Here is a 22,296-nt window from a genome sequence, read left to right as displayed (position 1 = left end):
CACAGAATGGGTACCTCTTTTGGAAGCCAATGGCAGGGTTTTATTTATTTACGTAACTCCATTACATATTGTGCTGCCAATCTGTTTGATCATTTCTATTGAGATATTACAATCATGAAGTTTCATGAGACATGTTTATCTGATATAATTAATCCTCTGATTTGTGAATTCAAGCCACCAGTCTTCATTTTAAGTATGTCAAAACATTTCCATGGAAATCTCTTCATGTTATCTCCTTTGAATTATATAAGCCATTAAAGGCAGCACTGAAGTCATTGACTTTGAACTTAACCTTTGAGCTTATCATTGCAGACTTGCTGAGAAGATTTATTCGTGATCCAGTAATTGAGTTTTGAAATGCTCTTTTCTCAGGCTGTATTCAACAAACTAGATGATAGCGCAAAGTAAGAAAAATGTGCAAATAAACAAGAATGCCAATAAATTCAAAAGGTGGTAGGCAAAATCGATCATATAGAATCCAGCTTCGATAGAAAAATAGCTTAAGGATAAGATGGAAATGTGATAAAGCTAAACCTTTTTGCAAAGTCCAAATTAATTTTGATAGAGAGAGAAAGACTCCAGTGTGTAGCTGATTTGGTCAGAATTTAGTTCTGTCAAATTTAGGATACTCTTTAATTCTCCCCAGTACTAGATTTGCTTGACGATGATGAGGAACCATGCAGAGCACCGTTCCAGATGCAATTGCTTGACATTCACTGAAGGCAATGGGGAGGCAGTAACTGAGTTATCTCCCAATTGCAATTTCAGCTAATATGAGTAATATAGTTGGTTCTGTCAGTAATTATTAACTTTACTATGTCTGTCTATTGTATACTCAAGCTCTTTCCAGGTTGGTGCTCTGAATGAGTTTAATTTATTGTGTGTCTCGGAGGCTGCATCACAAGTAGCTCTATGAAAAAAATGGAACTGACCAATTGCCATCATGTGGCAGCTGCTCAATTAGTGACCTGGAGTCAGTTAGCTCAGTTGGCTGGGTGGCTAGTTTACACTGTAGAGTGATGCCAACAATGTGGGTTCAATTCGTGTCACAGCTGAGGTTACCATGAAGGATTAGCATATGGACGTACATGGAATAGTGTAGAATAGATGGGCTTGAGATCGGTATGACAACTCGGCACAACATCGAGGGCCGAAGGGCCTGTACTGTGCTGTAATGTTCTATGTTCTAAGGATTCTCCTTCTCAACTCCTCCCCTGACCTGAGGTGTGGTGACCCTAGGTTAACTCACCTTTACCCATCTCTCTTTCTAATGAGAAAGCAGCCCTATTGTCTGATAGGACTATTGCAAATTTACCCTTAGTGCTAAGATGAACTTTAAAGGAAATGAAAATGCCTTATAGGGATGTATTTTCATTTTACATTGAGGATGTGATGAAAAGTGTATTATGTTTATATATTCATAATATCTTTGGAATATGGATTTTTGGAATTTGGATTTCAAATTCAGTATTAGTTATTTCTGTGAAGGGTTTTCTTTTTACTAAAAGGAAATGATGTAAGAAAGACCTTCTGAAGAGTGACTCAAATCCAGCATTTGCTGGAAAACAAATGACTGGAGATCCCTGGATTATTACTGGAAGGTTGTTTATACAGTTGGGTTAATGACAGGTACAGCAAACATTTCAGGCCATTAGCTTTGCTTTCAGTGGGATTTGGGATTGAGCACTTTTTAAAACTTCAATTCAGAAAATATCAGAGTTAAGTTGAGAAGTAAATTTACTTTCTCTCCCAGAAGGAGTTGAGGACAATTCAGGGAACCAGTTAACTCAGCAACTGAGTTTAATGTGTGAAACTTCCAAACCTGGGGAATTTGGTTGGAACTATATGTAAAACAGAACTCAGAAAGTTTAATCTCTAAGATTTGTGTAAAGTCATATCCAGAGCCTAGGAAGCTACTTATCTAATCATCTCCAAAGTTCACAGTACAAAAACTGTAACAAGTCAGTTGAAAGGAAAGACATAATAGGAACTGCAGATGTTGGAGAACCTGAGACAAGAAGGTGTAGAGCTGGATGAACACAGCAGGCCAAGCCGTATCAAAGGAGCATGGATAGGTCATGGTCTAGTAGTATTATCTCCAGACTATTAATCCAAAGACCTGTTCTGAGGATTCAGGCTTGAATCCTGTTATGGCAGATGGTGTAATTTGAATTCAATAATAATAATCTGCAATACAACCTGAAAATAAGATTTTAATGATGACAGTGAAACCATTGCTGATTGTTGGAAAATCCTAACTGGCTCACTAGTGCCCTTTGGGGAAGAAACTGCCATATTCACCTCGTCTTGCCAACATGTAACTCCAGATCTGAAGCAATGTAGTTGACTCTTGGTCAATTAGAGTGGGCAACAAATGCTGGTCCAGCCAGCAATGTCCACATTCCATAAATGAATAAAGAAAATCTACCACTTATTTGTTTACTCTCCTAGCCATTCTAAATCCTTCTGCAGCTTCACTGCTTCATCAACACTATCTGCTCCTCCATCTATCTTTTTGTCATCTGCAAACTTAGCGATAATGCCCTCATTACCTTCATCTAGATCATTATTATATAATGTAAATAGTTGTGGTCTCAACATGGACCCCTGTGGAACTCCACTAGTCACTGGCTGCCATCCTGAAAAAGACTTTATCCCAACTTTGCTTTCTGCCAGTCAGTCTATCCACAGCAGTACGTTGCCCCCTACCACCATTGGCTCTCACGCAGCCTCATGTGCGACTAGACATGTCAATATGTTTCAAGTGACTAACCACCACATTATTTAATCAAAGATAATAAGACATGTTAAATTAAGCTTCATTCTGAGATCTTCCTACTAATAGTACAATCAGCTGGAGTTAGATACCACCAGCGAGAAAGACAAGAGCAGCAGACAAATTAGAGGACCACTACCTGAAAGTTTCCCTTCAAGCCACACAATCCTGACTTGGAGATATATCATGATTCATTCACAACTGCTATGTCAAAATTTTGGAACTCCTTTCTAACAGTATAGCAGTGGCTCAAGAAGGCAGCTTACCACCAATTAAGTGTGGCCAATTTATGCTGCCTTGTCAGTGATTCTCACATCCAATGATTGAATTAAAGAAAGAAACATATTTCAAAGAGTACTTGGTGCACTAGGGAGTCACTGGTGTTTTAACCTACTATATATTGGGATTTGATATGGTTACGTACAGGATCCTGGGCCAGACAAACAAACATTATACAATCTGGCTAAGGGCCAGTAACATTTTTTTTTAAAAGATAGGTGAAGTAAGAGATCCAATGACATATTAGGAGAAGAAAGCCACAAGATTCCATAGTTTTGAAAAAACAGTAAACTTGCATTGAAAATGTTCAAATAGCAAAACTATTCACAATAAACACACAACTTCCTTCCAGCACCCTGAATTAATGTGGTAAATATGGGTTATAGTCTGTGAATGAATGCTTCACCCACAAATCAAATAACAAATGTGATCAAGGCAGGTCCAATAGAGATCTCAGCAATTCTCTACACTTTAATGATGCAGAGCGTCATCAAGTCAAGTCTAATAGCACTTCACAAGAGAGTATAATTCTTCCCCTTTTCTGATCTGACCTTGACTCTCTCAAGGTCCTCTTTGTCATGGATTGCTTCAATGACTGCTCCCATTCTGGCTGATTATCTCCTTTCCCTGTTCCATGGGCTCACAAATTGAACTCCTTCACAGAAACGACTCTCGACTTTCACAAGCAGTGAGTTCTTCAAGTCAGTACTTGTCCTGGATTTTTCTACTCTGTTATTTAGTATCCCACGCAGAGTACAATAGAACAGTGCTTCTTTTAAGTGATGTTCAACAGGGAGGAGTACTGATTCATCTGTTAAAGAAATGTGGTAGGTGTCAATCAGTAAGGTCGTTTGCATTTCACCAAATACCATGAGACTTTATAATGTCCAGAGGGGATTTTGGTAACATCAAAATTCCCTCCAATTTTATGCCCCGTGGTAGCATTTCCATTGCTTGGTCCTACAAATGGGATGCCGATGAAGTTGCTGGGACTCTGGCTAAAAGGCATGTTTTTGTGAGTATGATCTTGTCAGGTTTTTGCTTGACTAATCTGTGGGACACATACCTGTGTATTGACACTGGTCCCCAGATCTTAGCTCGAGGAGGCGATGGCCTTCTGGTATTACCGTTGGACTGTTAATGCAGAGACATGGATAATGTTCTGGGGATCCAGGTTCAAATCCCACTACAGCAGATGGTGGAGCTTGAATTCAATAAATATCTGGAATTAAGAATCTAATGATGACTGTGAATCCATTGTCGATTGTTGGGGGCGGGGGGAGAAAAAACCCATCTGGTTTTCTAATGTAAGGAAGGAAACTGCCATCCTTACCTAGTCTGGCTGACATGTGACTCCAGACCCACAGCAATGTGGGTGACTCTTAATATCCCTCTGGGCAATTAAGGATGGGCAATAAATGCTGCCTAGCCAGCAACACCCTCATCCTGTGATTGAATAAAGAGGAAAAAAGAACTTTGCAGCATTAATAAATTGGGTGTATTTTTGTCACATTGGGAGCCTTGGTCAATACTGACTGAGTTGTCTGGTTTTATTCTAAATCAACATTTTTTCTCTAGCAGTTTACTTGTTTTATGACTTGCCAGGCCAGTTCAGAGGGCATTTTAAGGAATAACCACATTGATGTGAGAATGTAATTAGGCCAGATCAGGTAATGATGGCAGATTTCCTTCCTAGACTGATTGATGTTTAGCGGAGGCATTGTATTTATGCCATTCAACAAAGATCTGACAGAGATCTGAATCCCACTTTCCAGATTTTTGCCCTGGAAATGAATATCTAAATACTGCTTAAAATTTATGTCAGTTTCTGAATTCTATCATCCTTTCAGGCAGTGAGTTTCAGAATCCTAGCACCCATTGGGTGAATTTTTTTTCCAGAACTCTTCTCTTAGCCTTCTAACCTTTGTTTTAAATTTATATTACCTGGTTATTAACCCCTCTGCTAATGGAAAAAAAGGCCTCTTCCTATTCACCCTATTTCGGCTCCTCATACTCTCATACACCTCTACCACCTTTGTCGCTGCTCTAAGGAAAACAATCCCAGTCTATCCATCTTTTCCTTGCAGCTCAGAACCTCCAGTCCAGCCAGCATACTGAAAAATCTCCTCTGCATCCTCACGAGCGCAATTGTCTCCTTCCCATAATGTGATGACCAGAACTGCACGCAATACTCCAGTTGTCCAACATTTTGAAACAGTTATATACAGCCTCCCTGCTCTTGCAATCTGTGGCTTGTTTAATTAAGACAAGTATCCCTTATCCATTCTTAACCACCTTATCTGGCTGCCCTGTTGTTTCCAGGGATTTGTCGATATGCACACCAAGGTTCCGCTGATCGTTTGTACTTCCCAGGATCCTGTCACTTGTGCTGGAATTCCTTGCCTGGCTATCTCATATTTTCTGGGTTGAATTCGATTGGCCACTGCTCTGTCCACTTAACCGGCCTGTTTCTATCCTGCAGTTTACTGTGATACTGCTCACTGTTTACTTGTATTAATTTTTATGTCACTCATGAATTTATTGAATGCACTCCTTTGATTTAAGTCCAAATCATGAATGCATACCACAAACTGCAAGTGTCTGAACACTGAGCCCTGTGGAACACCGCTGGAGACAGTTTTCTTTTACAGTCAGGAGGGAGTTGGCCTAGGAGTCCTCAACATTGATGCTGAACCCCATGAAGCCTCATGGCCTCTGGTGAAATTATGGGCAAAAAAACATTCTGCTGATTACCACATGCCATCCTCTCCCAGATAATGAACCAATTTTACAGAACACCTCTGCTTGGTTCGCAATAAACAACTGCACTTCCCAGTCGCAAAGCATTTCCACTCCCCCGCCCATTCTTTAGATGACATGTCCATCATGGGCCTCCTGCAGTGCCACAATGATGCAGCCCAAAGGTTGCAGGAACAGCAACTCATATTCTGCTTGGGACCCCTACAGCCCAATGGTATCAATGTGGACTTCACCAGCTTCAAAATCTCCCCTTCCCCCACCGCATCCCAAAATCAGCCCAGTTCGTCCCCTCCCCACGCAGCACCACACAACCAGCCCAGCTCTTCCCCTCCACCCACTGCAGCCCAAAACCAGTCCAACCTGTCTCTGCCTCCCTGACCTGTTCTTCCTCTCACCCATCCCTTCCTCCCATCCCCTCCATCTCCTACCTACTAACCTCATCCCACCTCCTTGACCTGTCTGTCTTCCCTGCACTGACCTATCCCCTCCCTACCTCCCCACCTATACTCTCCCTCCTCTCCACCTATCTTCTTTTCTCTCCATCTTCGGTCCGCCTCCCCCTCTCTCCCTATTTATTCCAGAACCCTCACCCCATCCCCCTCTCTGATAAAGGGTCTAGGCACGACACGTCAGCTTTTGTGCTCCTGAAATGCTGCTGGGCCTGCTGTGTTCATCCAGCCTCACATTTTATTATCTTGGATTCTCCAGCATCTGCAGTTCCCATTATCACTCAATGAACCAGTTTCCTCTGTTTTGAACAGCACTTGGAGGAAGCACTGAAGATGGCAAGGACCCTGGATGGGAGATTTCAATGTCTACTGCCAAGAGTGGCTCAGCAGCAGCATTACTGATCGAACTGGTCTTGTTCTAAAGGACACCGCTGCAGTGGTCAGGGAACCAACAAGAGGAAAAACAAACAAGCTCATCCTTACCAATCTGCCAGCTGCAGATGCATCTGCCCATGACAGTATCAATAATAGTGACCACCACACAGTCCTTGTGGAGACGAAGTCTTACCTTCACATTGAGAATACCCTCCATTGTCTGGCGTGGCATTATCTCTGTACTAAATGGGACAGACTTTGCACATTTCTAGCAACTCGAGACTGGGCCTTCATGAGGTGCTGTGGGCCATCAACAACTGCAAAATCATACTCAGACACAATCTGCAACCTCAAGCCCTGCTCAACTTAAATATTACCATCAATCCAGGGGATCAAAGTGTAGAGCTAGATGAACACAGCGGGTCAAGCAGCATCTTAGGAGCACAAAAGCTGACCTTTCGGGCCTAGACCCTTCATCAGAAATGGGGGAGGGGGAGATGGTTATGAAATGAATAGGGAGAGAGGGGGAGGCAGATCGAAGATGGATAGAGGAGAAGATAGGTGGAGAGGAGACAGACAAGTTAAAGAGCCAGGGATGGAGCCAGTGGAGGTCAGTGTAGGTGGGGAGGGAGGGAGGGGATAGGTCAGTCTGGGGAGGATGGACAGGTCAAGGGGGTGGGATGAGGTTAGTAGGTAGGAAACAAGGGTGTGGCTTGAGGTGGGAGGAGGGATAGGTGAGAGGAAGAACAGGCTAGGTAGGTGGGGATGAGCTGGGCTGGTTTTGGGCTGCAGTAGGGGGAGGGGAGATGGACCTTCCCCACAATGTACCCGTCGCCATTGACCATGAAGGCCACTGTCGGAGAACACACAGATGCCTCCGTTTGGTTTCCCCGATGTAGAGGAGGCCACAACGAGTACAGCGGATGCAGTATACCACATTAGCAGAAGTGCAAGTGAACATCTGTTTGATGTGGCAAATCTTCTTAGGGCCTGGGATGGGGGTGAGGGAGGAGGTGTGGGGGCAGGTGTAGCTCTTCCTGCGGTTGCAGGGGCAAGTGCTGGGTGTGGTGGGACTGGAGGGGAGCGGACAAGGAAGTCATGGAGAGAGGGTCCCTCTGGAAAGCAGACAAGGGTGGGGAGGCAAAAATGTATTTGATGGTGGGGTCAGATTGCAGATGGTGGAAGTGTCGGAGGATAATGCATCGGATCTGAAGGTTGGTGGGGTGGTACGTGAGGACGAGGGGGATTCTCTTTTGGTTGTTATTGTGGGGAAGGGGTGTGAGGGATGAGTTGTGGGAAATGCGGGAGACACAGTCGAGGGTGTTCTCGACCACTGCAGCGGGGAAGTTGCACTCCTTGAAAAACGAGGACATCTGAGATGTACAGGAGTGGAATGCCTCATCCTGGGAGCAGATGCAACGGAGGCGAAGGAATTGGGAATAGGGGATGGGGTGAGGATTCTGGAATAAATAGGGAGAGAGGGGGAGGCCGACCGAAGATGGAGAGAAAAGAAGATAGGTGGAGAGGAGAGTATAAGTGGGGAGGTAGGGAGGGGATAGGTCAGTCCAGGGAAGACGGACAGGTCAAGGAGGTGGGATGAGGTTAGTAGGTAGGAGATGGAGGTGCGGCTTGGGGTGGGAGGAAGGGATGGGTGAGAGGAAGAACAGGTCAGGGAGGCAGAGACAGGTTGGACTGGTTTTGGGATGCAGTAGGTGGAGTGGAAGAGCTGGGCTGGTTGTGTGGTGTGGTGGGGGAAGGGGACGAACTGGGCTGGTTTTGGGATGCGGTGGGGGAAGGGGAGATTTTGAACCTGGTGAAGTCCACATTGATACCATTGGGCTGCAGGGTTCCCGAGCGGAATATGAGTTGCTGTTCCTGCAACCTTCGGGTGGCATCATTGCGGCACTGCAGGAGGCCCATGATGGACATGTCATCTAAAGAATGGGAGGGGGAGTGGAAATGGTTTGCGACTGGGAAGTGCAGTTGTTTATTGCGAACCGAGCGGAGGTGTTCTGCAAAGCGGCCCCCAAGCCTCCGCTTGGTTTCCCCAATGTAGAGGAAGCCACACCGGGTACAATGGATGCAGTATACAGTTAGGTGGAGATGAGTTCAGTGGGGCAGGAGCAGGTGGAGACAATGGGTCGACCAGGGCAGGCAGGTTTGCGGATTTTGGGAAGGAGATAGAAGCAGGCAGTGCGGGGCTGGGGAACAATGAGGTTGGAGGCTGTGGGTGGGAGGTCCCCTGAGGTGATGAGGTTGTGGATGGTTTGCGTCATGATGGTTTGGTGCTCGGGGATGGGGTCATGATCAAGGGGGCGGTCGGAGGTGGTGTCGGAGAGTTGGCGTCAGGCCTCAGCGATGTAAAGGTCAGTGCGCCATACCACAACAGCTCCTCCCTTGTCCAAGGATTTTATGGTGAGGTTGGGATTGGACTGGAGGGAGCAGAGGGCTGTACATTCTGTGGGGAAGAGGTTGGAGTGGGTGAGAGGGGTGGAGAGGTTGAGGCGGTTAATGCCTCGACGGCAGTTGGAGATGAAGAGGTCAAGGGAGGGTAGGAGGCCTGGGGGTGGTGTCCAGGAGGAGGACTTGTGTTGGAGGCGGGTGAAGGGGTCAGTGGAGGGAGAGTTAGGTTCCCGGTTGAAGAGGTAAGCGTGGAGGCAGAGGCAGCGGAAAAACTGCTCGATGTCCAAACGTGACTGGTATTCGTTGATGTGTGGGTGGAGGGGGACAAAGGTGAGCCCCTTGCTGAGGACTGACCATTTCTCCTTAGTCAGGGGGAGGTCTGGGGAGATGGTGACGATTTGGCAGGGCTCAGTGTTGCTGTTCTCTCTGCAGCTGCTGGCTGTGGAGGCGGTGGGTGGAGTTGTGTCTGCGTCTGTGATGGGCGAAGCGGTGTCGGGGTGGGTGGAGCGGGGTAGGCGGCGGCACTGGCGGTGACGGTAATGTCTGTGGTGTGGGTTTCGGAAGTGGAGGTGGTGACTGCAGCAGTGGTCGCGTTCGCTGTCCCGGAAGTGGTGTGCCCGGTGGTGGCGGATGTGACTTCATCTGTGGGTTCTGCGACAGTGGCCTCATGGCCAATGGCAGTGGGTACATTGTGAGGAAAGTCCATCTCCCCTCCCCATACTGCATCCCAAAACCCGCCCAGATCGTTCCCGCCTACAGAACTTGTGTTTCGTCTCACCTATCCCATCCTCCCACCTCAAGCCACACCCCCATTTCCTACCTACCAACCTCATCCTGCCCCCTTGACCTGTTTGTCCTTCCTGGACTGACCTATCCCCTCCCTACCTCCCCATGTACACTCACCTCTACTGGCTCCATCCCTGCCCCTTTAATTTGTCTGTCTCCTCTCCACCTATCTTCTCCTCTATCCATCCTCGATCCGTCTCCCCCTCTCTCCCTATTTATCTCAGAACTTTCTCCCCCTCCCCCATTTCTGAAGAAGATTCTAAGACTGAAACGTCAGCTTTCTTGCTCCTATGATGCTGCTTGGCCTGCTGTGTTCATCCAGCTCCACACCTTGTTATCTCAGATTCTCCATCATCTGCAGTTCCTATTATCTCTAATCCAGGGGATCAATGCTGGTTCAATGAAGAGTGCAGGAGGCATGCCTGGAGCAGCACCACGCGTACCTGAAAATGAGTTGTTGACTTGGTGAAGCCACCAAACAGGACTACATGCATGCCAAACAGCACAAGCAGCAAGTGATAGACAGAGCTACGCAATCCCACAACCAACGGATAAGATCTAAAACTCTGCAGTCCTGCCACATCTAGTCGTGACTGGTGGTGGACAATTAACAACTCCCTGGAAGAGGAGGCTCCACAAATATCCCCATCCTCAATGTTGAAACAGTCCAACACACCAGTGCAAAAGAAAATGTTGAAGCATTCACAGCAATCTTCAGCCAGAAGTGGCAAGTGGATGATCTTCCTCGGCCTCCTCCAGTGGTCCCCAGCATCATAGATACTAATCTTCAGCTAGTTCAATTCACTCCAAGTGATATCAAGAAATGGTTGGAGGCACTGAATACTCCAAATCCTATGGGCCCTGGCAACATTCTGGCAATAGTACTGAAGACTTGTGCTCCAGAATTTATTGCTCACTTAGCCAAGTTCCAGTACACTTACAACACTGGTATGTGCCCAGCAATTTGGAAAAATGCCCAAGTATGTCCTGTACACAAAGAAGGGCAAATCCATCTAAGACAATTACTGCCCCATCAATCCACTCTTGATTATTACCGAAGTGATGGAAGGTGTCATAGACAGTGTTGTCCACCAGCATTTGCTCAGCAATAACCTGTTCAGTGATGCTCGGTTTGGGTTCCACTGGGGCCACTCAGCTCCTGACATCTCTACAGCCTTGGTTTGAACATGGACAAAAGAGCTGAACTCTCCCCCAGATGTGAGGTGAGAGTGATAACGCATGACATCAAGGCTGCATTCAACTGAGGGTGGCATCAAGGAGCCCTAGTGAAACTGAAATCAATGGGTATCGGGAGCAAACTCTGCCGATTGGCATCATACGTGGCACATATGAACATGTTCGTGGTTTTTGAGGCCAATCGTCTCAACTCCAGGACATTTCTGCAGGAGTTCCTCAGGTAGTGTCCCGAGTCCAATCCTCAGCGCTTCATCAATGACCTTCCCTCCATCATATGGTCAGGAGTAGAGATGTTACCCAATGCTTGCACAATGTTTAGCATCATTTGTGACTCCTCAGATAGTGAAACAGTCTAAGAGCCCAACAATATCCAGGCTTGGGATGACAAATGGGCAAGTAACATTTGCATGATACAAATCTCAGGCTATGACCATCACCAAAAAGATAAAATCTAACCACTGCCCCTTGACATTCAATGGTGTCATCATCACTGAATCCTGCACTATTAATATCCCGAGGGCTTAATGTTGACCAGAAATTCAATTGGATTTGCCGCATGAACACATGGAGGGCAGGTTAGAGGCTAGGAATACTGTGGTGAGTAATGACTGCCCAAATCCTGTCCATACAAGGCACAAGTCAGGTGTGTAATGGAATACTCCCCACTTGTCTGGATGGGTGAAGCTTCAACAACACTCAAGAAGCTTGACACAATCTAGGACAAAGCAACCTGCTTGAGTGGCAGCTTATCTACAAGCATCCATTCCCTCCACTACCAACACTCAGTAGCAGCAATGTGTATAATGTACATAAAGCACCACAGAAATTCACCAAAGATCCTTAAGCAGTGCCTTCAAAACTCACAATCACTTCTATGTAGAAGGACAAGAACAACAGATACATGGGAGCACCACCTTTTGCAGATTCCCTTCCAAACCACTCAACATCCTGATTTGGAAACATATCACTGTTCCTTCACCAGCGCTGAGTCAAACCTGGAGTTTCTTTCCTCAGGGCATTTTGGGTCAGCTCACAGCCACTCTCTCAAGTGTAACTAGTGTTAAGAAGTTAGATATAGTATTTGATGTTTGTTCAATGAGGAAAGAGTGTGTGGTCCCTTTAAAAAGATGATGTGTTTTTCTAAGCTTGGAGATTTAAAAAATGTGCAGATGCACAGAGAGCACCTGAAATTGTAACATCGAGTCAAAGGCTGTGTGGTTAACAACCCAGGCAATAGTTTGTTTTGTTAATCCAGAAAACAGTTTGAAAATCAGCAAATTAACTTAAACCAAACACTTAGAAACTAAAAACCAATCAAATTTAATTCTGATGGGTTTGCTAAATTAGAACCAATCCTATTGTAAAATGGCAATAGATCATCAAGGGTATGAAAGAAGAGGGTAAATGAAAATTGGGATGAGAGCAACTGTCATCTGTTAGAGTTAGTAACCTGTAGCTCTACAGAGAAAAATCACTGACTCTCACACAACTCTCCAGGCTCTCAGATTGCCATCATCTAAATAAAGGTATAGCGGCACTTTTAGCTAATATCCATAACACAAGAATTTGATGGAGATAGGCATTCCTGACACAATAATTCAATGGAGAAAGGTGTTCTGGACTGAGGAACAGAAGAGAGGGCACAGAGCATTCCAGAAGATGTATCCGGGCTATAATTTTGAGAGGTTAAGTTTTAATTTGTTTTATTATTATTTTGGTTTATATAAGTATGACTTGTGTTTATTGGAATAGCATGCCATTAGAGTTTTGTTTTATTTGAGAATAGTTAGTAGTTAAAGCTGAATTGTTTGGTTTGTTATCAGTGCTGTTTATTTTTTTCACTGCTGGATAAATAAATTGTTACTTACTGAATATCAAGTGACTGTCAGGAGTTCATTTCATTTAATCTCCCCTTTATAACAGATTGGGAGGTGAGAGGCACGTTACACCACTTAACACACTTCCTTCAACAGATTATGATGTGAGGCGAGCTTCTCTGGGTGTTTTGGTTTTACTTATCAGTGGGGGAGGACCATTGGCCTCCACTTCATAACACTAGGGATGATCAATATATGATGGCCAGGCAGTCACAACCACCTACCATGAAGTAATTTTAAAAAAAGATTACCAGTCATAGAATTTCCCTCCTCCACATCCTCGCTTCCTGTCTCTCACCTAATTTTGGACCCAATGTGCCACTCTGCTTTAGATCTCATAGAGTCTTACCTTCTTGACCAGTCTGCTATCAGAGACCTTACTAAAAGCCTTGCTAAAGTCCATAGAGACCACATCAAATGTGTTATCTTCATCAATACTAATGGCTGTCTCCTCAAGCATTTGATCAAATTTGTTGAACACAACCTTCCATTAATGAATCCATGCTGACCATCCCTGATTAAACCACATGTCTCCAAGTGCAAATATAATCTGTTCCTCAGAATTCTTTTTGATAGCTTTCCCTCTACTGAGGTTAGACTGATTGACCTGTAATTTCCCAGTCTATCCCTTCCTCCCTTTTTTAATAATTGGATAAATTTTCAGTTCTTCAGTCTTCTGGCATGGCAGGTTACTTTTACAGTCTCTAATGGGCCATATATTTTTCTGCAATTATTCTCTTATATAATTTTTTAAAAGCTGTTTGTATTTTCCTTTCTCTTTGAACCAATGCTTTCTCAAGCACTTTCTTGTCTTTCCTAGTTTCCTTTTTTAAACTTTTTATTCTCTGGGGACTCTGCTGTATCGAACACTCAGTATTTTGATAAGCTTCAATTTTTTCTTTTAATCCTAACCTTTATGTCCCTTGACAACCAGGATTCTTGACCTCATTTTGTTGTTATGGAAACATATGTGCCCTGTATTCTTGCTATTTCCTTAGAATCATAGAATCATACAGGACAGAAGAGGCCCTTAAGCTCATTGAGTCCGTACTGCCAAAGATATTCGACTACCTGCATTTTTAATACTTGGCCCAGAGCTTTGAGTGCTATGACAGTTCAAATGCTCGTCCATGTACTTTTTAAATGTTGTGGTCTTTCCTGTATCAACTACCCTCCCAGGCATTCCATTCCATACACCCCCTCTGGGTGACAAGGTTTTTCCTCAAATCCCCTCTAAACCTCCAGCCCTTCACTATAAAATTATGTCCCCTTTATTGGCCCTAAAGGGAACAGCTTCTTTCTTTTCTCCTGTCTATGCCCCTCATAATCGTACACACCACAATATGCCATCCTCAACCTTCTCTACTGCAAAGGAAACATTACAAGCATTTCCAGCCTTTCCTCATAGCTGAAATGCTCCATCCTAGGCAACAAAAGAACAAGAACAAGAACAAAGAAAATTACAGCACAGGAACAGGTTCTTCGGCCCTCTAAGCCTGTGCCGATCCAGATCCTCTATCTAAACCTGTCACCAGGATCTGTATCCCTCTGCTCCTTGCCCATTCATGTATCTATCTAGATACATCTTAAATGATGCTATTGTGCCCGCCTCTACCACTTCCGCTGGCAACGCATTCCAGGCACCCACCACCCTCTGCGTAAAGAACTTTCCACCCATATCTCCCTTAATATTTTCCCCTGTCACCTTGAAATCATGACCTCTGATAACTGAGTCCTCCACTCTGGGAAAAAGCTTCTTGCTATCCACCCTGTCTATACCTCGCATGATTTTGTAGACCTCAATCAGGTCCTCCCTCAACCTCCGTCTTTTTAATGTAAATACTCCTCAACTACTCAACCTCTCTTCATAGCTAGCACACTCCATACCAGGCAACATCGTGGTGATCCTACTCTGCAGCCTCTTCAAAGCATCCACATCCTTTTGGTAATGTGGCGACCAGAACTGTACGCAGTATTCCAAATGTGGTTGAACAAAAGTCCTATACAACTGCAACATGACTTGCCAACTCTTGTACTCAATATCACATCTGATGAATGAAAGCATGCCGTTTGCCTTCTTGACCACTCTATCGACCTGCATTGCCACCTTCAGGGTACAAGGGACCTGAATATCCAGAACTCTCTGTGCATCAATTTTCCCCAGGACGTTTCCGTTTACTGTATAGTTCGTTCTTGAATTGGATCTTTCAAAATGCATTACCTCGCATTTGCCTGGATTGAACTCCATCTGCCATTTCTCCGCCCAACTCTTCAATCTATCTGCATTCTGCTGCATTCTCCAACAGTCCCCTTCACTACCTGCTACTCCACCAATCTTAGTGTCATCTGCAAACTTGCTAATCAGACCATCTATACCTTCCTCCAGATCATTTATGTATATCATAAACAATAGTGGTCCCAACATGGATCCCTGTGGAACACCACTGGTCACAGTTTTCCATTTTGACAAACTCTCTTCCACTATAACTCTCTGTCTCCTGTTGCCCAGCCAGTTCTCTATCCATCTAGCTGGCACACCCTGGATCCCATGTGACTCAATTTTCACCATCAGCCTACCATGGGGAACCTTATCAAACACCTTACTGAAGTCCATATATATGACATCTACAGCCCTTCTCTCATCTACCAACTTTGTCACTTTCTCAAACAATTCTATCAAGTTGGTAAGACATGACATTCCCTGCACAAAACCATGCTGCCTATCACTAATAAGCCCATTTTCTTCCAAATGTAAATAGATCCTATCCCTCAGTATCTTCTGCAGCAGCTTCCTCACCACTGATGTCAGGCTCACCGGTCTATAATTACCTGAATTATCCTTGCTACCTTTCTTAATAAGAGGACAACATTAGTAATTCTCCAGACATTCAGGACCTCACCTGAGCTTGAGGATGCCGCAAAGATATCTGTTAAGGTCCCAGCTATTTCCTCTCTCGCATCCCTTAGCAACCTGGGATAGATCCCATCTGGACCTGGGGATTTGTCCACCCTAATGCTTTTTAGAATACCTAACACTCCCTCCCTCCTGATGTCGACTTGACCTAGAGTAATCAAACATCTATCCCTAACCTCAACCTGGGGGATCGCCTTTGCACCCCATTAGCTGTAGCCTAACAAAAGTTCTGTACAGCTCCAACATGGCCTCCCTCTTTTATTATTAATGTCATGATTGATAAAGGCAAGCACAGCATATGTTTTTTTAATTACCCTACTAACTTGTGTTATCACTTTTAGGGATCTATGGACAAGCACGCTAAGATCCCTGTGTTCCTTTGAGCTTCTAAAGTCCTGCCATTCATTTAGTACTCCCTTGCCTAGTTCCTTCTTCCAAAGTGTACTACCTCGCACTAATCAAGATTAAATTCCATCTGCCACAGATCTGTCCATCTGACTGAACAGTTTACATCCTCCTGTAACTTAATATTATCCTCCTCACCAATCTTTGTGCCATCACCAGACTTACTTATCATTCCCCCACATTCTCATCTACATCATTGATGTATATCACAAACAGTAAGGGACCCGCAATGATCCCTGTGATGCCACCTCGCAGACTTCTACCACTACCCTCTGTCTCCCGTTATGAAGTCAGAAATCACACAAGACCAGATGATAGTCCAACAGGTTTGTTTGTAAACACAAGCTTTCGGAGTATAGCTCCTTCGTCAGAGGCTACACTCCGAAAACTCATGTTTTCAAAGAAGCCTGTTAGACTATAAACTGGCGCTGTGTGATTTCTGATCTTGTCCACCCCGGTCCAACACCAGCTCTTCCACATCCTGTCATGAAGCCAATAACCTAGATCTTATGAAATTTTACCTTCTTTATCAGTATCTCATGTATGGCTTTGTCAAAGGCTTTGTTGATATTCATATAAACTACGTCAACTGCACTACCCTCCTCAAATAGTTCCAAAAGGCATGTCAGGCATGACTCCCTCTGTCAAGATATGGAGATGCCTGTGTTGGAATGCGGTGGACAAAGTCAGAAGACACGCTACACCAGGTTATACTCCAATGGTGATTTCATACAAACCTGTTGGACTGTAACCAGGTTAACAAAGTGTGAAGCTGAATGAACACAGCAGGCCAAGCAGCATTTTAGGAGCATTAAAGCTGACGTTTCCGGCCTAGACCCTTCATCAGAAAAGGGGGGTGGGGAAAGGATTCTGAAATAAATAGAGAGGGGAGGGGGCAGATTGAAGATGGACAGAGGAGAAGATAGGTGGAGAGGAAAGTAGAAGTGGGGAGGTGGGGAGCGGATAGGTCAGTCCGGGGAGGATGGACAGGCCAAGGGGGCGGGATGAGGTTAGTAGGTAGGAAATGGAGGTGCAGCTTGAGGTGGGAGGAGGGGATAGGTGAGAGGAAGAATAGGTTAGCGAGGCGGGGACAAGCTGGGCTGGTTTTGGGATGCAGTGGGGGGAGGGGACGAGTTGGGCTGGTTTTGGGATGCAGTGGAGGGAGGGGAGATTTTGAAGCTGGTGAAGTCCACATTGATACCATTAGGCTGCAGTGTTCCCAAGTGGAATATGAGTTGCTGTTCCTGCATCCTACGGGTGGCGTCATTATGGTACTGCAGGTGGCCCAGGATGGACATGTCGTCTAAGGAATGGGAGGGGGTGTTGAAATGGTTCGCGACTGGGAGGTGCAGTTGTTTATTGCAAACTGAGCGGAGGTGTTCTGCAAAGCGGTCCCCAAGCCTCCGCTTGGTTTCCCCAACATAGCGGAAGCCACAACAGGTACAGCAGATGCAGTATGCCACCTTGGCGGACGTGCAGGTGAACATCTGCTTGATGTGGAAGGTCATCTTGGGGCCTGGGGTGGGGGTGAGGGAGGAGGTGTGGGGGCAGGTGTAGCACTTCCTGCGGTTGCAGGGGAAAGTGCCGGGTGTGGTGGGGTTGGAGGGGAGTGTGGAGTGGACAAGAGATTCGCGGAGAGAGTGGTCTCTCCGGAAGGCAGACAAGGGTGGGGTTGGAAAAATGTCTTGAGTGGTGGGGTCGGATTGTAGATGGCGGAAGTGTCGGAGGATGATGCGTTGTATCTGGAGGTTGGTGGGGTGGTATGTGAGGACTAGGGGGATTCTCTTTTGGTGGTTATTGAGGGGGCAGGGTGTGAGGGATGAGTTGTGGGAAATGCGGGAGACATGGCCAAGGGTGTTCTCAACCACTGCGGGGGAGGGGGGTGAGTTGCAGTTCTTGAAGAACGAGGACATCTGGGATGTGCGGGAGTGGAAAGCCTCATCCTGGGATCAGATGCGGCGGAGGCAAAGGAATTTGGAATAGGGGATGGAATTTTTGCAGAAAGGTGGGTGAGAGGAGTTGTATTCCAGGTAACGGTGGGAGTCGATGGGCTTGAAATGGACATCAGTTTGTAGGTGGCTGCCTGAGATGGAGACAGAGAGGTCCAGGAAGGTGAGGGATGTGTTGGAGATGGCCCAGGTGAACTGAAGGTTGGGGTGGAAGGTTTTGGTGAAATGGATGAACTGTTTGAGCTCCTCTTGGGAGCTTGAGGTGGCGCCAATACAGCCATCAATGTAACGGAGGAAGAGCTGGGGTTTAGGGCCAGTGCAGGTGCGAAACCAGGACTGTAGCCAGGTGTTGTGTGACTTCTGACTTTTTCCCGCTATCAAAACCATGCTGATGATGCCTGATAAAACTTTGACTCTCTAAATGGAGTTTCATTTTCTGCTTCACTAGTTATCTCTAATAGGTTCCCTGTCACTGATGTGAGGCTCACTAGCCTGTACTTCCCTGGTCTATAGCACTCCTCAAGTCATTTGGTACGTCCCCTGTGGCCAGAGGGGGATTAAAAGTTTGGCTCAGCGCCTCTGTAATTTCCTCTCTTGCCCCCTGCAAAAGTCTGGGATACAATTCATCGGACGTGGGGATTTGTCCAATTTGAGGTGTCGACATGCTTGCCGAGTCGGTGAGTTTGGTTGCAAATGTTTTGTTACCCGACTAGGCAACGTTGTCAGTTCTCCTCCAGTAAAGTGTCGGCGTTCTGACCCATTTGTTATTTATGTGTCTCGGTTTGCTGGGGTGGTTAGTATTATTTGTGGTTCTGTTTCTCAGTCATTTGTACACAGTGTCTAATTCAATGCGTTTGTTGTTGGATTTCCGGTTAGAATACCATCCACAACCCAAGCTACAATTGTTCTCAAAAACTTTAAATTTGTCCATTTTGTTGCCTGCCTCAGGGACACAATAGTATGTACATAAACAAAGATACGGCAGTTGTTAGTCTCCAGATGTTGCTGAAATTGGGGCTTCCCTGGGCTCCTTACGTACAATTCAGTCCTGTCAAGTAGGCTTTCCGATTTCCTTATTTGGAACTGCTTGTGAAACTTGTCCAATTCCAAATAGTTTTCCCATTTTAATATTCTGATTGTCCCACTCCAGCTAGCAATTGTCAAATTCTTTTGGTTTCTGCAAATCCTTCTCCCTTTTACAGTCTCAATTATAATTTAGCCCCCGACTGGGCTTCAGTCATTCTTCCTAACTGCAGCTGGAATATCATTCTGTTAAACTGCAGCATGAAACTTAGGTGCAGTAACCTATTTAACTTGGAGCCAATTATTTGATCATCGCTTTCTCCAATGTCTTCTGTCTGGTTTACAGGTAACTTGTTCCAGTCCACTGTAAAGTCTCATATCAATTCACATAGCTTCAGCTATATCCAACAACTTTTAAATCTGCAGAAACTTCCAATAATTCTGCTGAAGAACTTTCCAGTCCATCTTCTCAAATTCTGTGCTTGCATCCCCCTATTCAGTTAACACTTTACCAATGTCCTTCAGCTTCACATGTAGATTGCCCCTTGGTCCTTGGTTGTTCTCTTCTCCTTGATATACTTAAATTAGATTTAGTTGTCTCATGTACCTGAGTACAAGAGTACAGGAGTACTGTGAGAAGCGTACAGTCACCAATCTCTGGTGCCATCTGAGAAAACAATAGTTAGAATTAAAAACAAGAGCAGAAATTGAAGGAAGACAAACTAAAGGAGAAAAACAATGTCCAGATCCAGATTTTGGAATATTTTGGATTTTGGATTCTCCCTAACTTGCCTGTCAGCATTTTTTCATTGACACCTCTTTAGACCTCTAATTGCTTCCTTCAGTTTCCACTACACTTTCTATACTCCTTCTTGAATGCCTCCCACTGCACTGACATAGTTTTGCCTGCAAGTAGTTTTGCTCAGTCTACTTTAGTTAAATTATATCTTGTCTTAATAAATTAATCTTTCCTTAATTTAGAACTTTTAGTCCAGGTCCATTCATATACTTATCCAAAACTATTCTAAATCTCTTTGAATTAAGGTCACTGTGGTTAATCCAGAGACCCAGATAATGTTTTGGGGACAAATTGGACCGGGGGGTTTGTACCCCACCCTGGCAGATAGTGGAATTTGAATTCAATAAATATCTGGAATTAAGAGTCTAATAATGAATGTGAATCCATTGTCGATTGTCGGAAAAACCCATTTGGTTCACTAATGTCCTTTAGGGAAGGAAACTGCCATCCGTACCTGCTCTGGCCTACATGTGACTCCAGACCCACAGCAATGTGGTTGACTCTTAACTGCCCTCTGGGCAATAAATACTGCCTAGCCAGTGACGGCCTCATCCCATGAATATAATGAAAAAAGAAATCTCCAATATGCTGTCTACTCATGCACTTCTATCTACCTGGGCTTGTTTAGAAATATTGAGTTCAGAACAGTCCTCTCCCTTGTTGGATTTTCTGTACTGGCTAAAAGTTGTTCTCCTGGATGCAATTTGAGAATTTTACTCCCTCCCTACTTTGTACACAAAAGCTTTCCCTGTTAATATTTAAGTAGCTTAAACCTGCTACTATTACTGCCTTATTAATCTTGCACTTCTCGGAGGTTTGATTACATATTCAATCTCATCCTCATCTTGACTCTTTGAGGGCCTGCAGTACACACTAAGCAGTGTTTTTGACCCTTTTGCATTTATTATTTCTACCCATATGGACTCTTTTGACAATCTTTTGAATGTATCATCCCTCCTCACTGCCATAATTGCTTTCTTGACCCCTCTCATTTTCTAGCCCTCTCTCTGTCTTGTTTGAAAACCTCAAAGCCAGGTTGAGGTGCCAATCCTACCTATCTTCTTACTGAGTCTTGGTCATAACTGTGGTATCACACTCCCACAAGTGTACCTATGCACTCAGCTTAATTATTTTATTCCTCAAGCTCCTGGTATTAAAATATAATCCATTTAACATTGTTAAACTCACTTCTTTCTTATCTAGCCTATATTTCCTTGCAGACTCACTTATCTATTTTCAACATATAATTCCATCTCAGCTTCTCTCTTCTCTGAACTACTTGTCAGGATCCCATTACCTTGTCAACGTGCCCCAACAGCAATTGCAAATCTCCCTGCCACAGTACTGGTCCTGTTCCTATTCAGATATAACACGTCTATATTGTACAAGCCTCATCTCCCCCTAGAAATTGCCCCTATCCTCAGGAATCTAACGTCCTGACCTTGCATCATTTCTCCAGTCGTGCATTCTTCTGATCTATCTTTCTACTCCTACGTGGACTGTTTTCTGGCACCAGGAATACTCTGGAGATTACGACCTGCTTTTCAATTTCCTACCCAACTACCTAAAGGCAGCTTGCAGGACCTCATTTATCTTTCTTCCTATATTATTGGTCCCTACTCAGTGAATAAGATGGTGACAGACTAAAACACTTCATCCAGAACCCCTATGCTCACCAGTTTCACTTTCCTTTTCCATTGTTTTTTCCCCCTCTTTGTGGCAGTTTTTCTTACCCTCACCTCATCATGCCCACCCCCCGCCACCTTATACCATCTTAAATTACCCTTCCTGATGAATGGAGGGGAGACAAAGGGAGACGAGTCATGGGCTGAGTCCCAGAAGCAAGTTGCAGCCACAGGCCAGAGCGGTGAGCAGAGCAAATGCAGGCTGAGCTGGGAGCTGAGTCACGGCTGGAGTAGGAGCAGAAGCAGACGAAGCCCAGGCAGGCTGGAGAGACGACTCTTGGAGGCGAGTCCGAAACAGAGGCCAGTGCATGGAGTCAGTGAGACCATGTGTTCTGAAGCCCGGTGGACAAGGACTCAGTGGAAAAGGACCATAACTTGAGTACTTTAAAATCACTTTTTATTCTTATTCTTGACGTTGTCTGTATTCGCATGCTGGAGGTTTTTTCACTATTTTGAATTTGTAACAGCATTTACAGTATCTGTACCTAGGTACCCTGTGCCTAAGATGGTACCGAGGCAACATCACAAACTTTTCACTGCAATCATTCAAGTGCATGTGACAGGAATGGCTATTATATTCTATTCTATTCTATTTGGAGCCCAAATTGTTCATCCTCCC

This window comes from Stegostoma tigrinum, chromosome 10 (genome assembly GCF_030684315.1).
Source record: "Stegostoma tigrinum isolate sSteTig4 chromosome 10, sSteTig4.hap1, whole genome shotgun sequence".
NCBI lineage: Eukaryota > Metazoa > Chordata > Chondrichthyes > Orectolobiformes > Stegostomatidae > Stegostoma > Stegostoma tigrinum.
Note: the sequence above shows the minus strand (reverse complement) of the source record.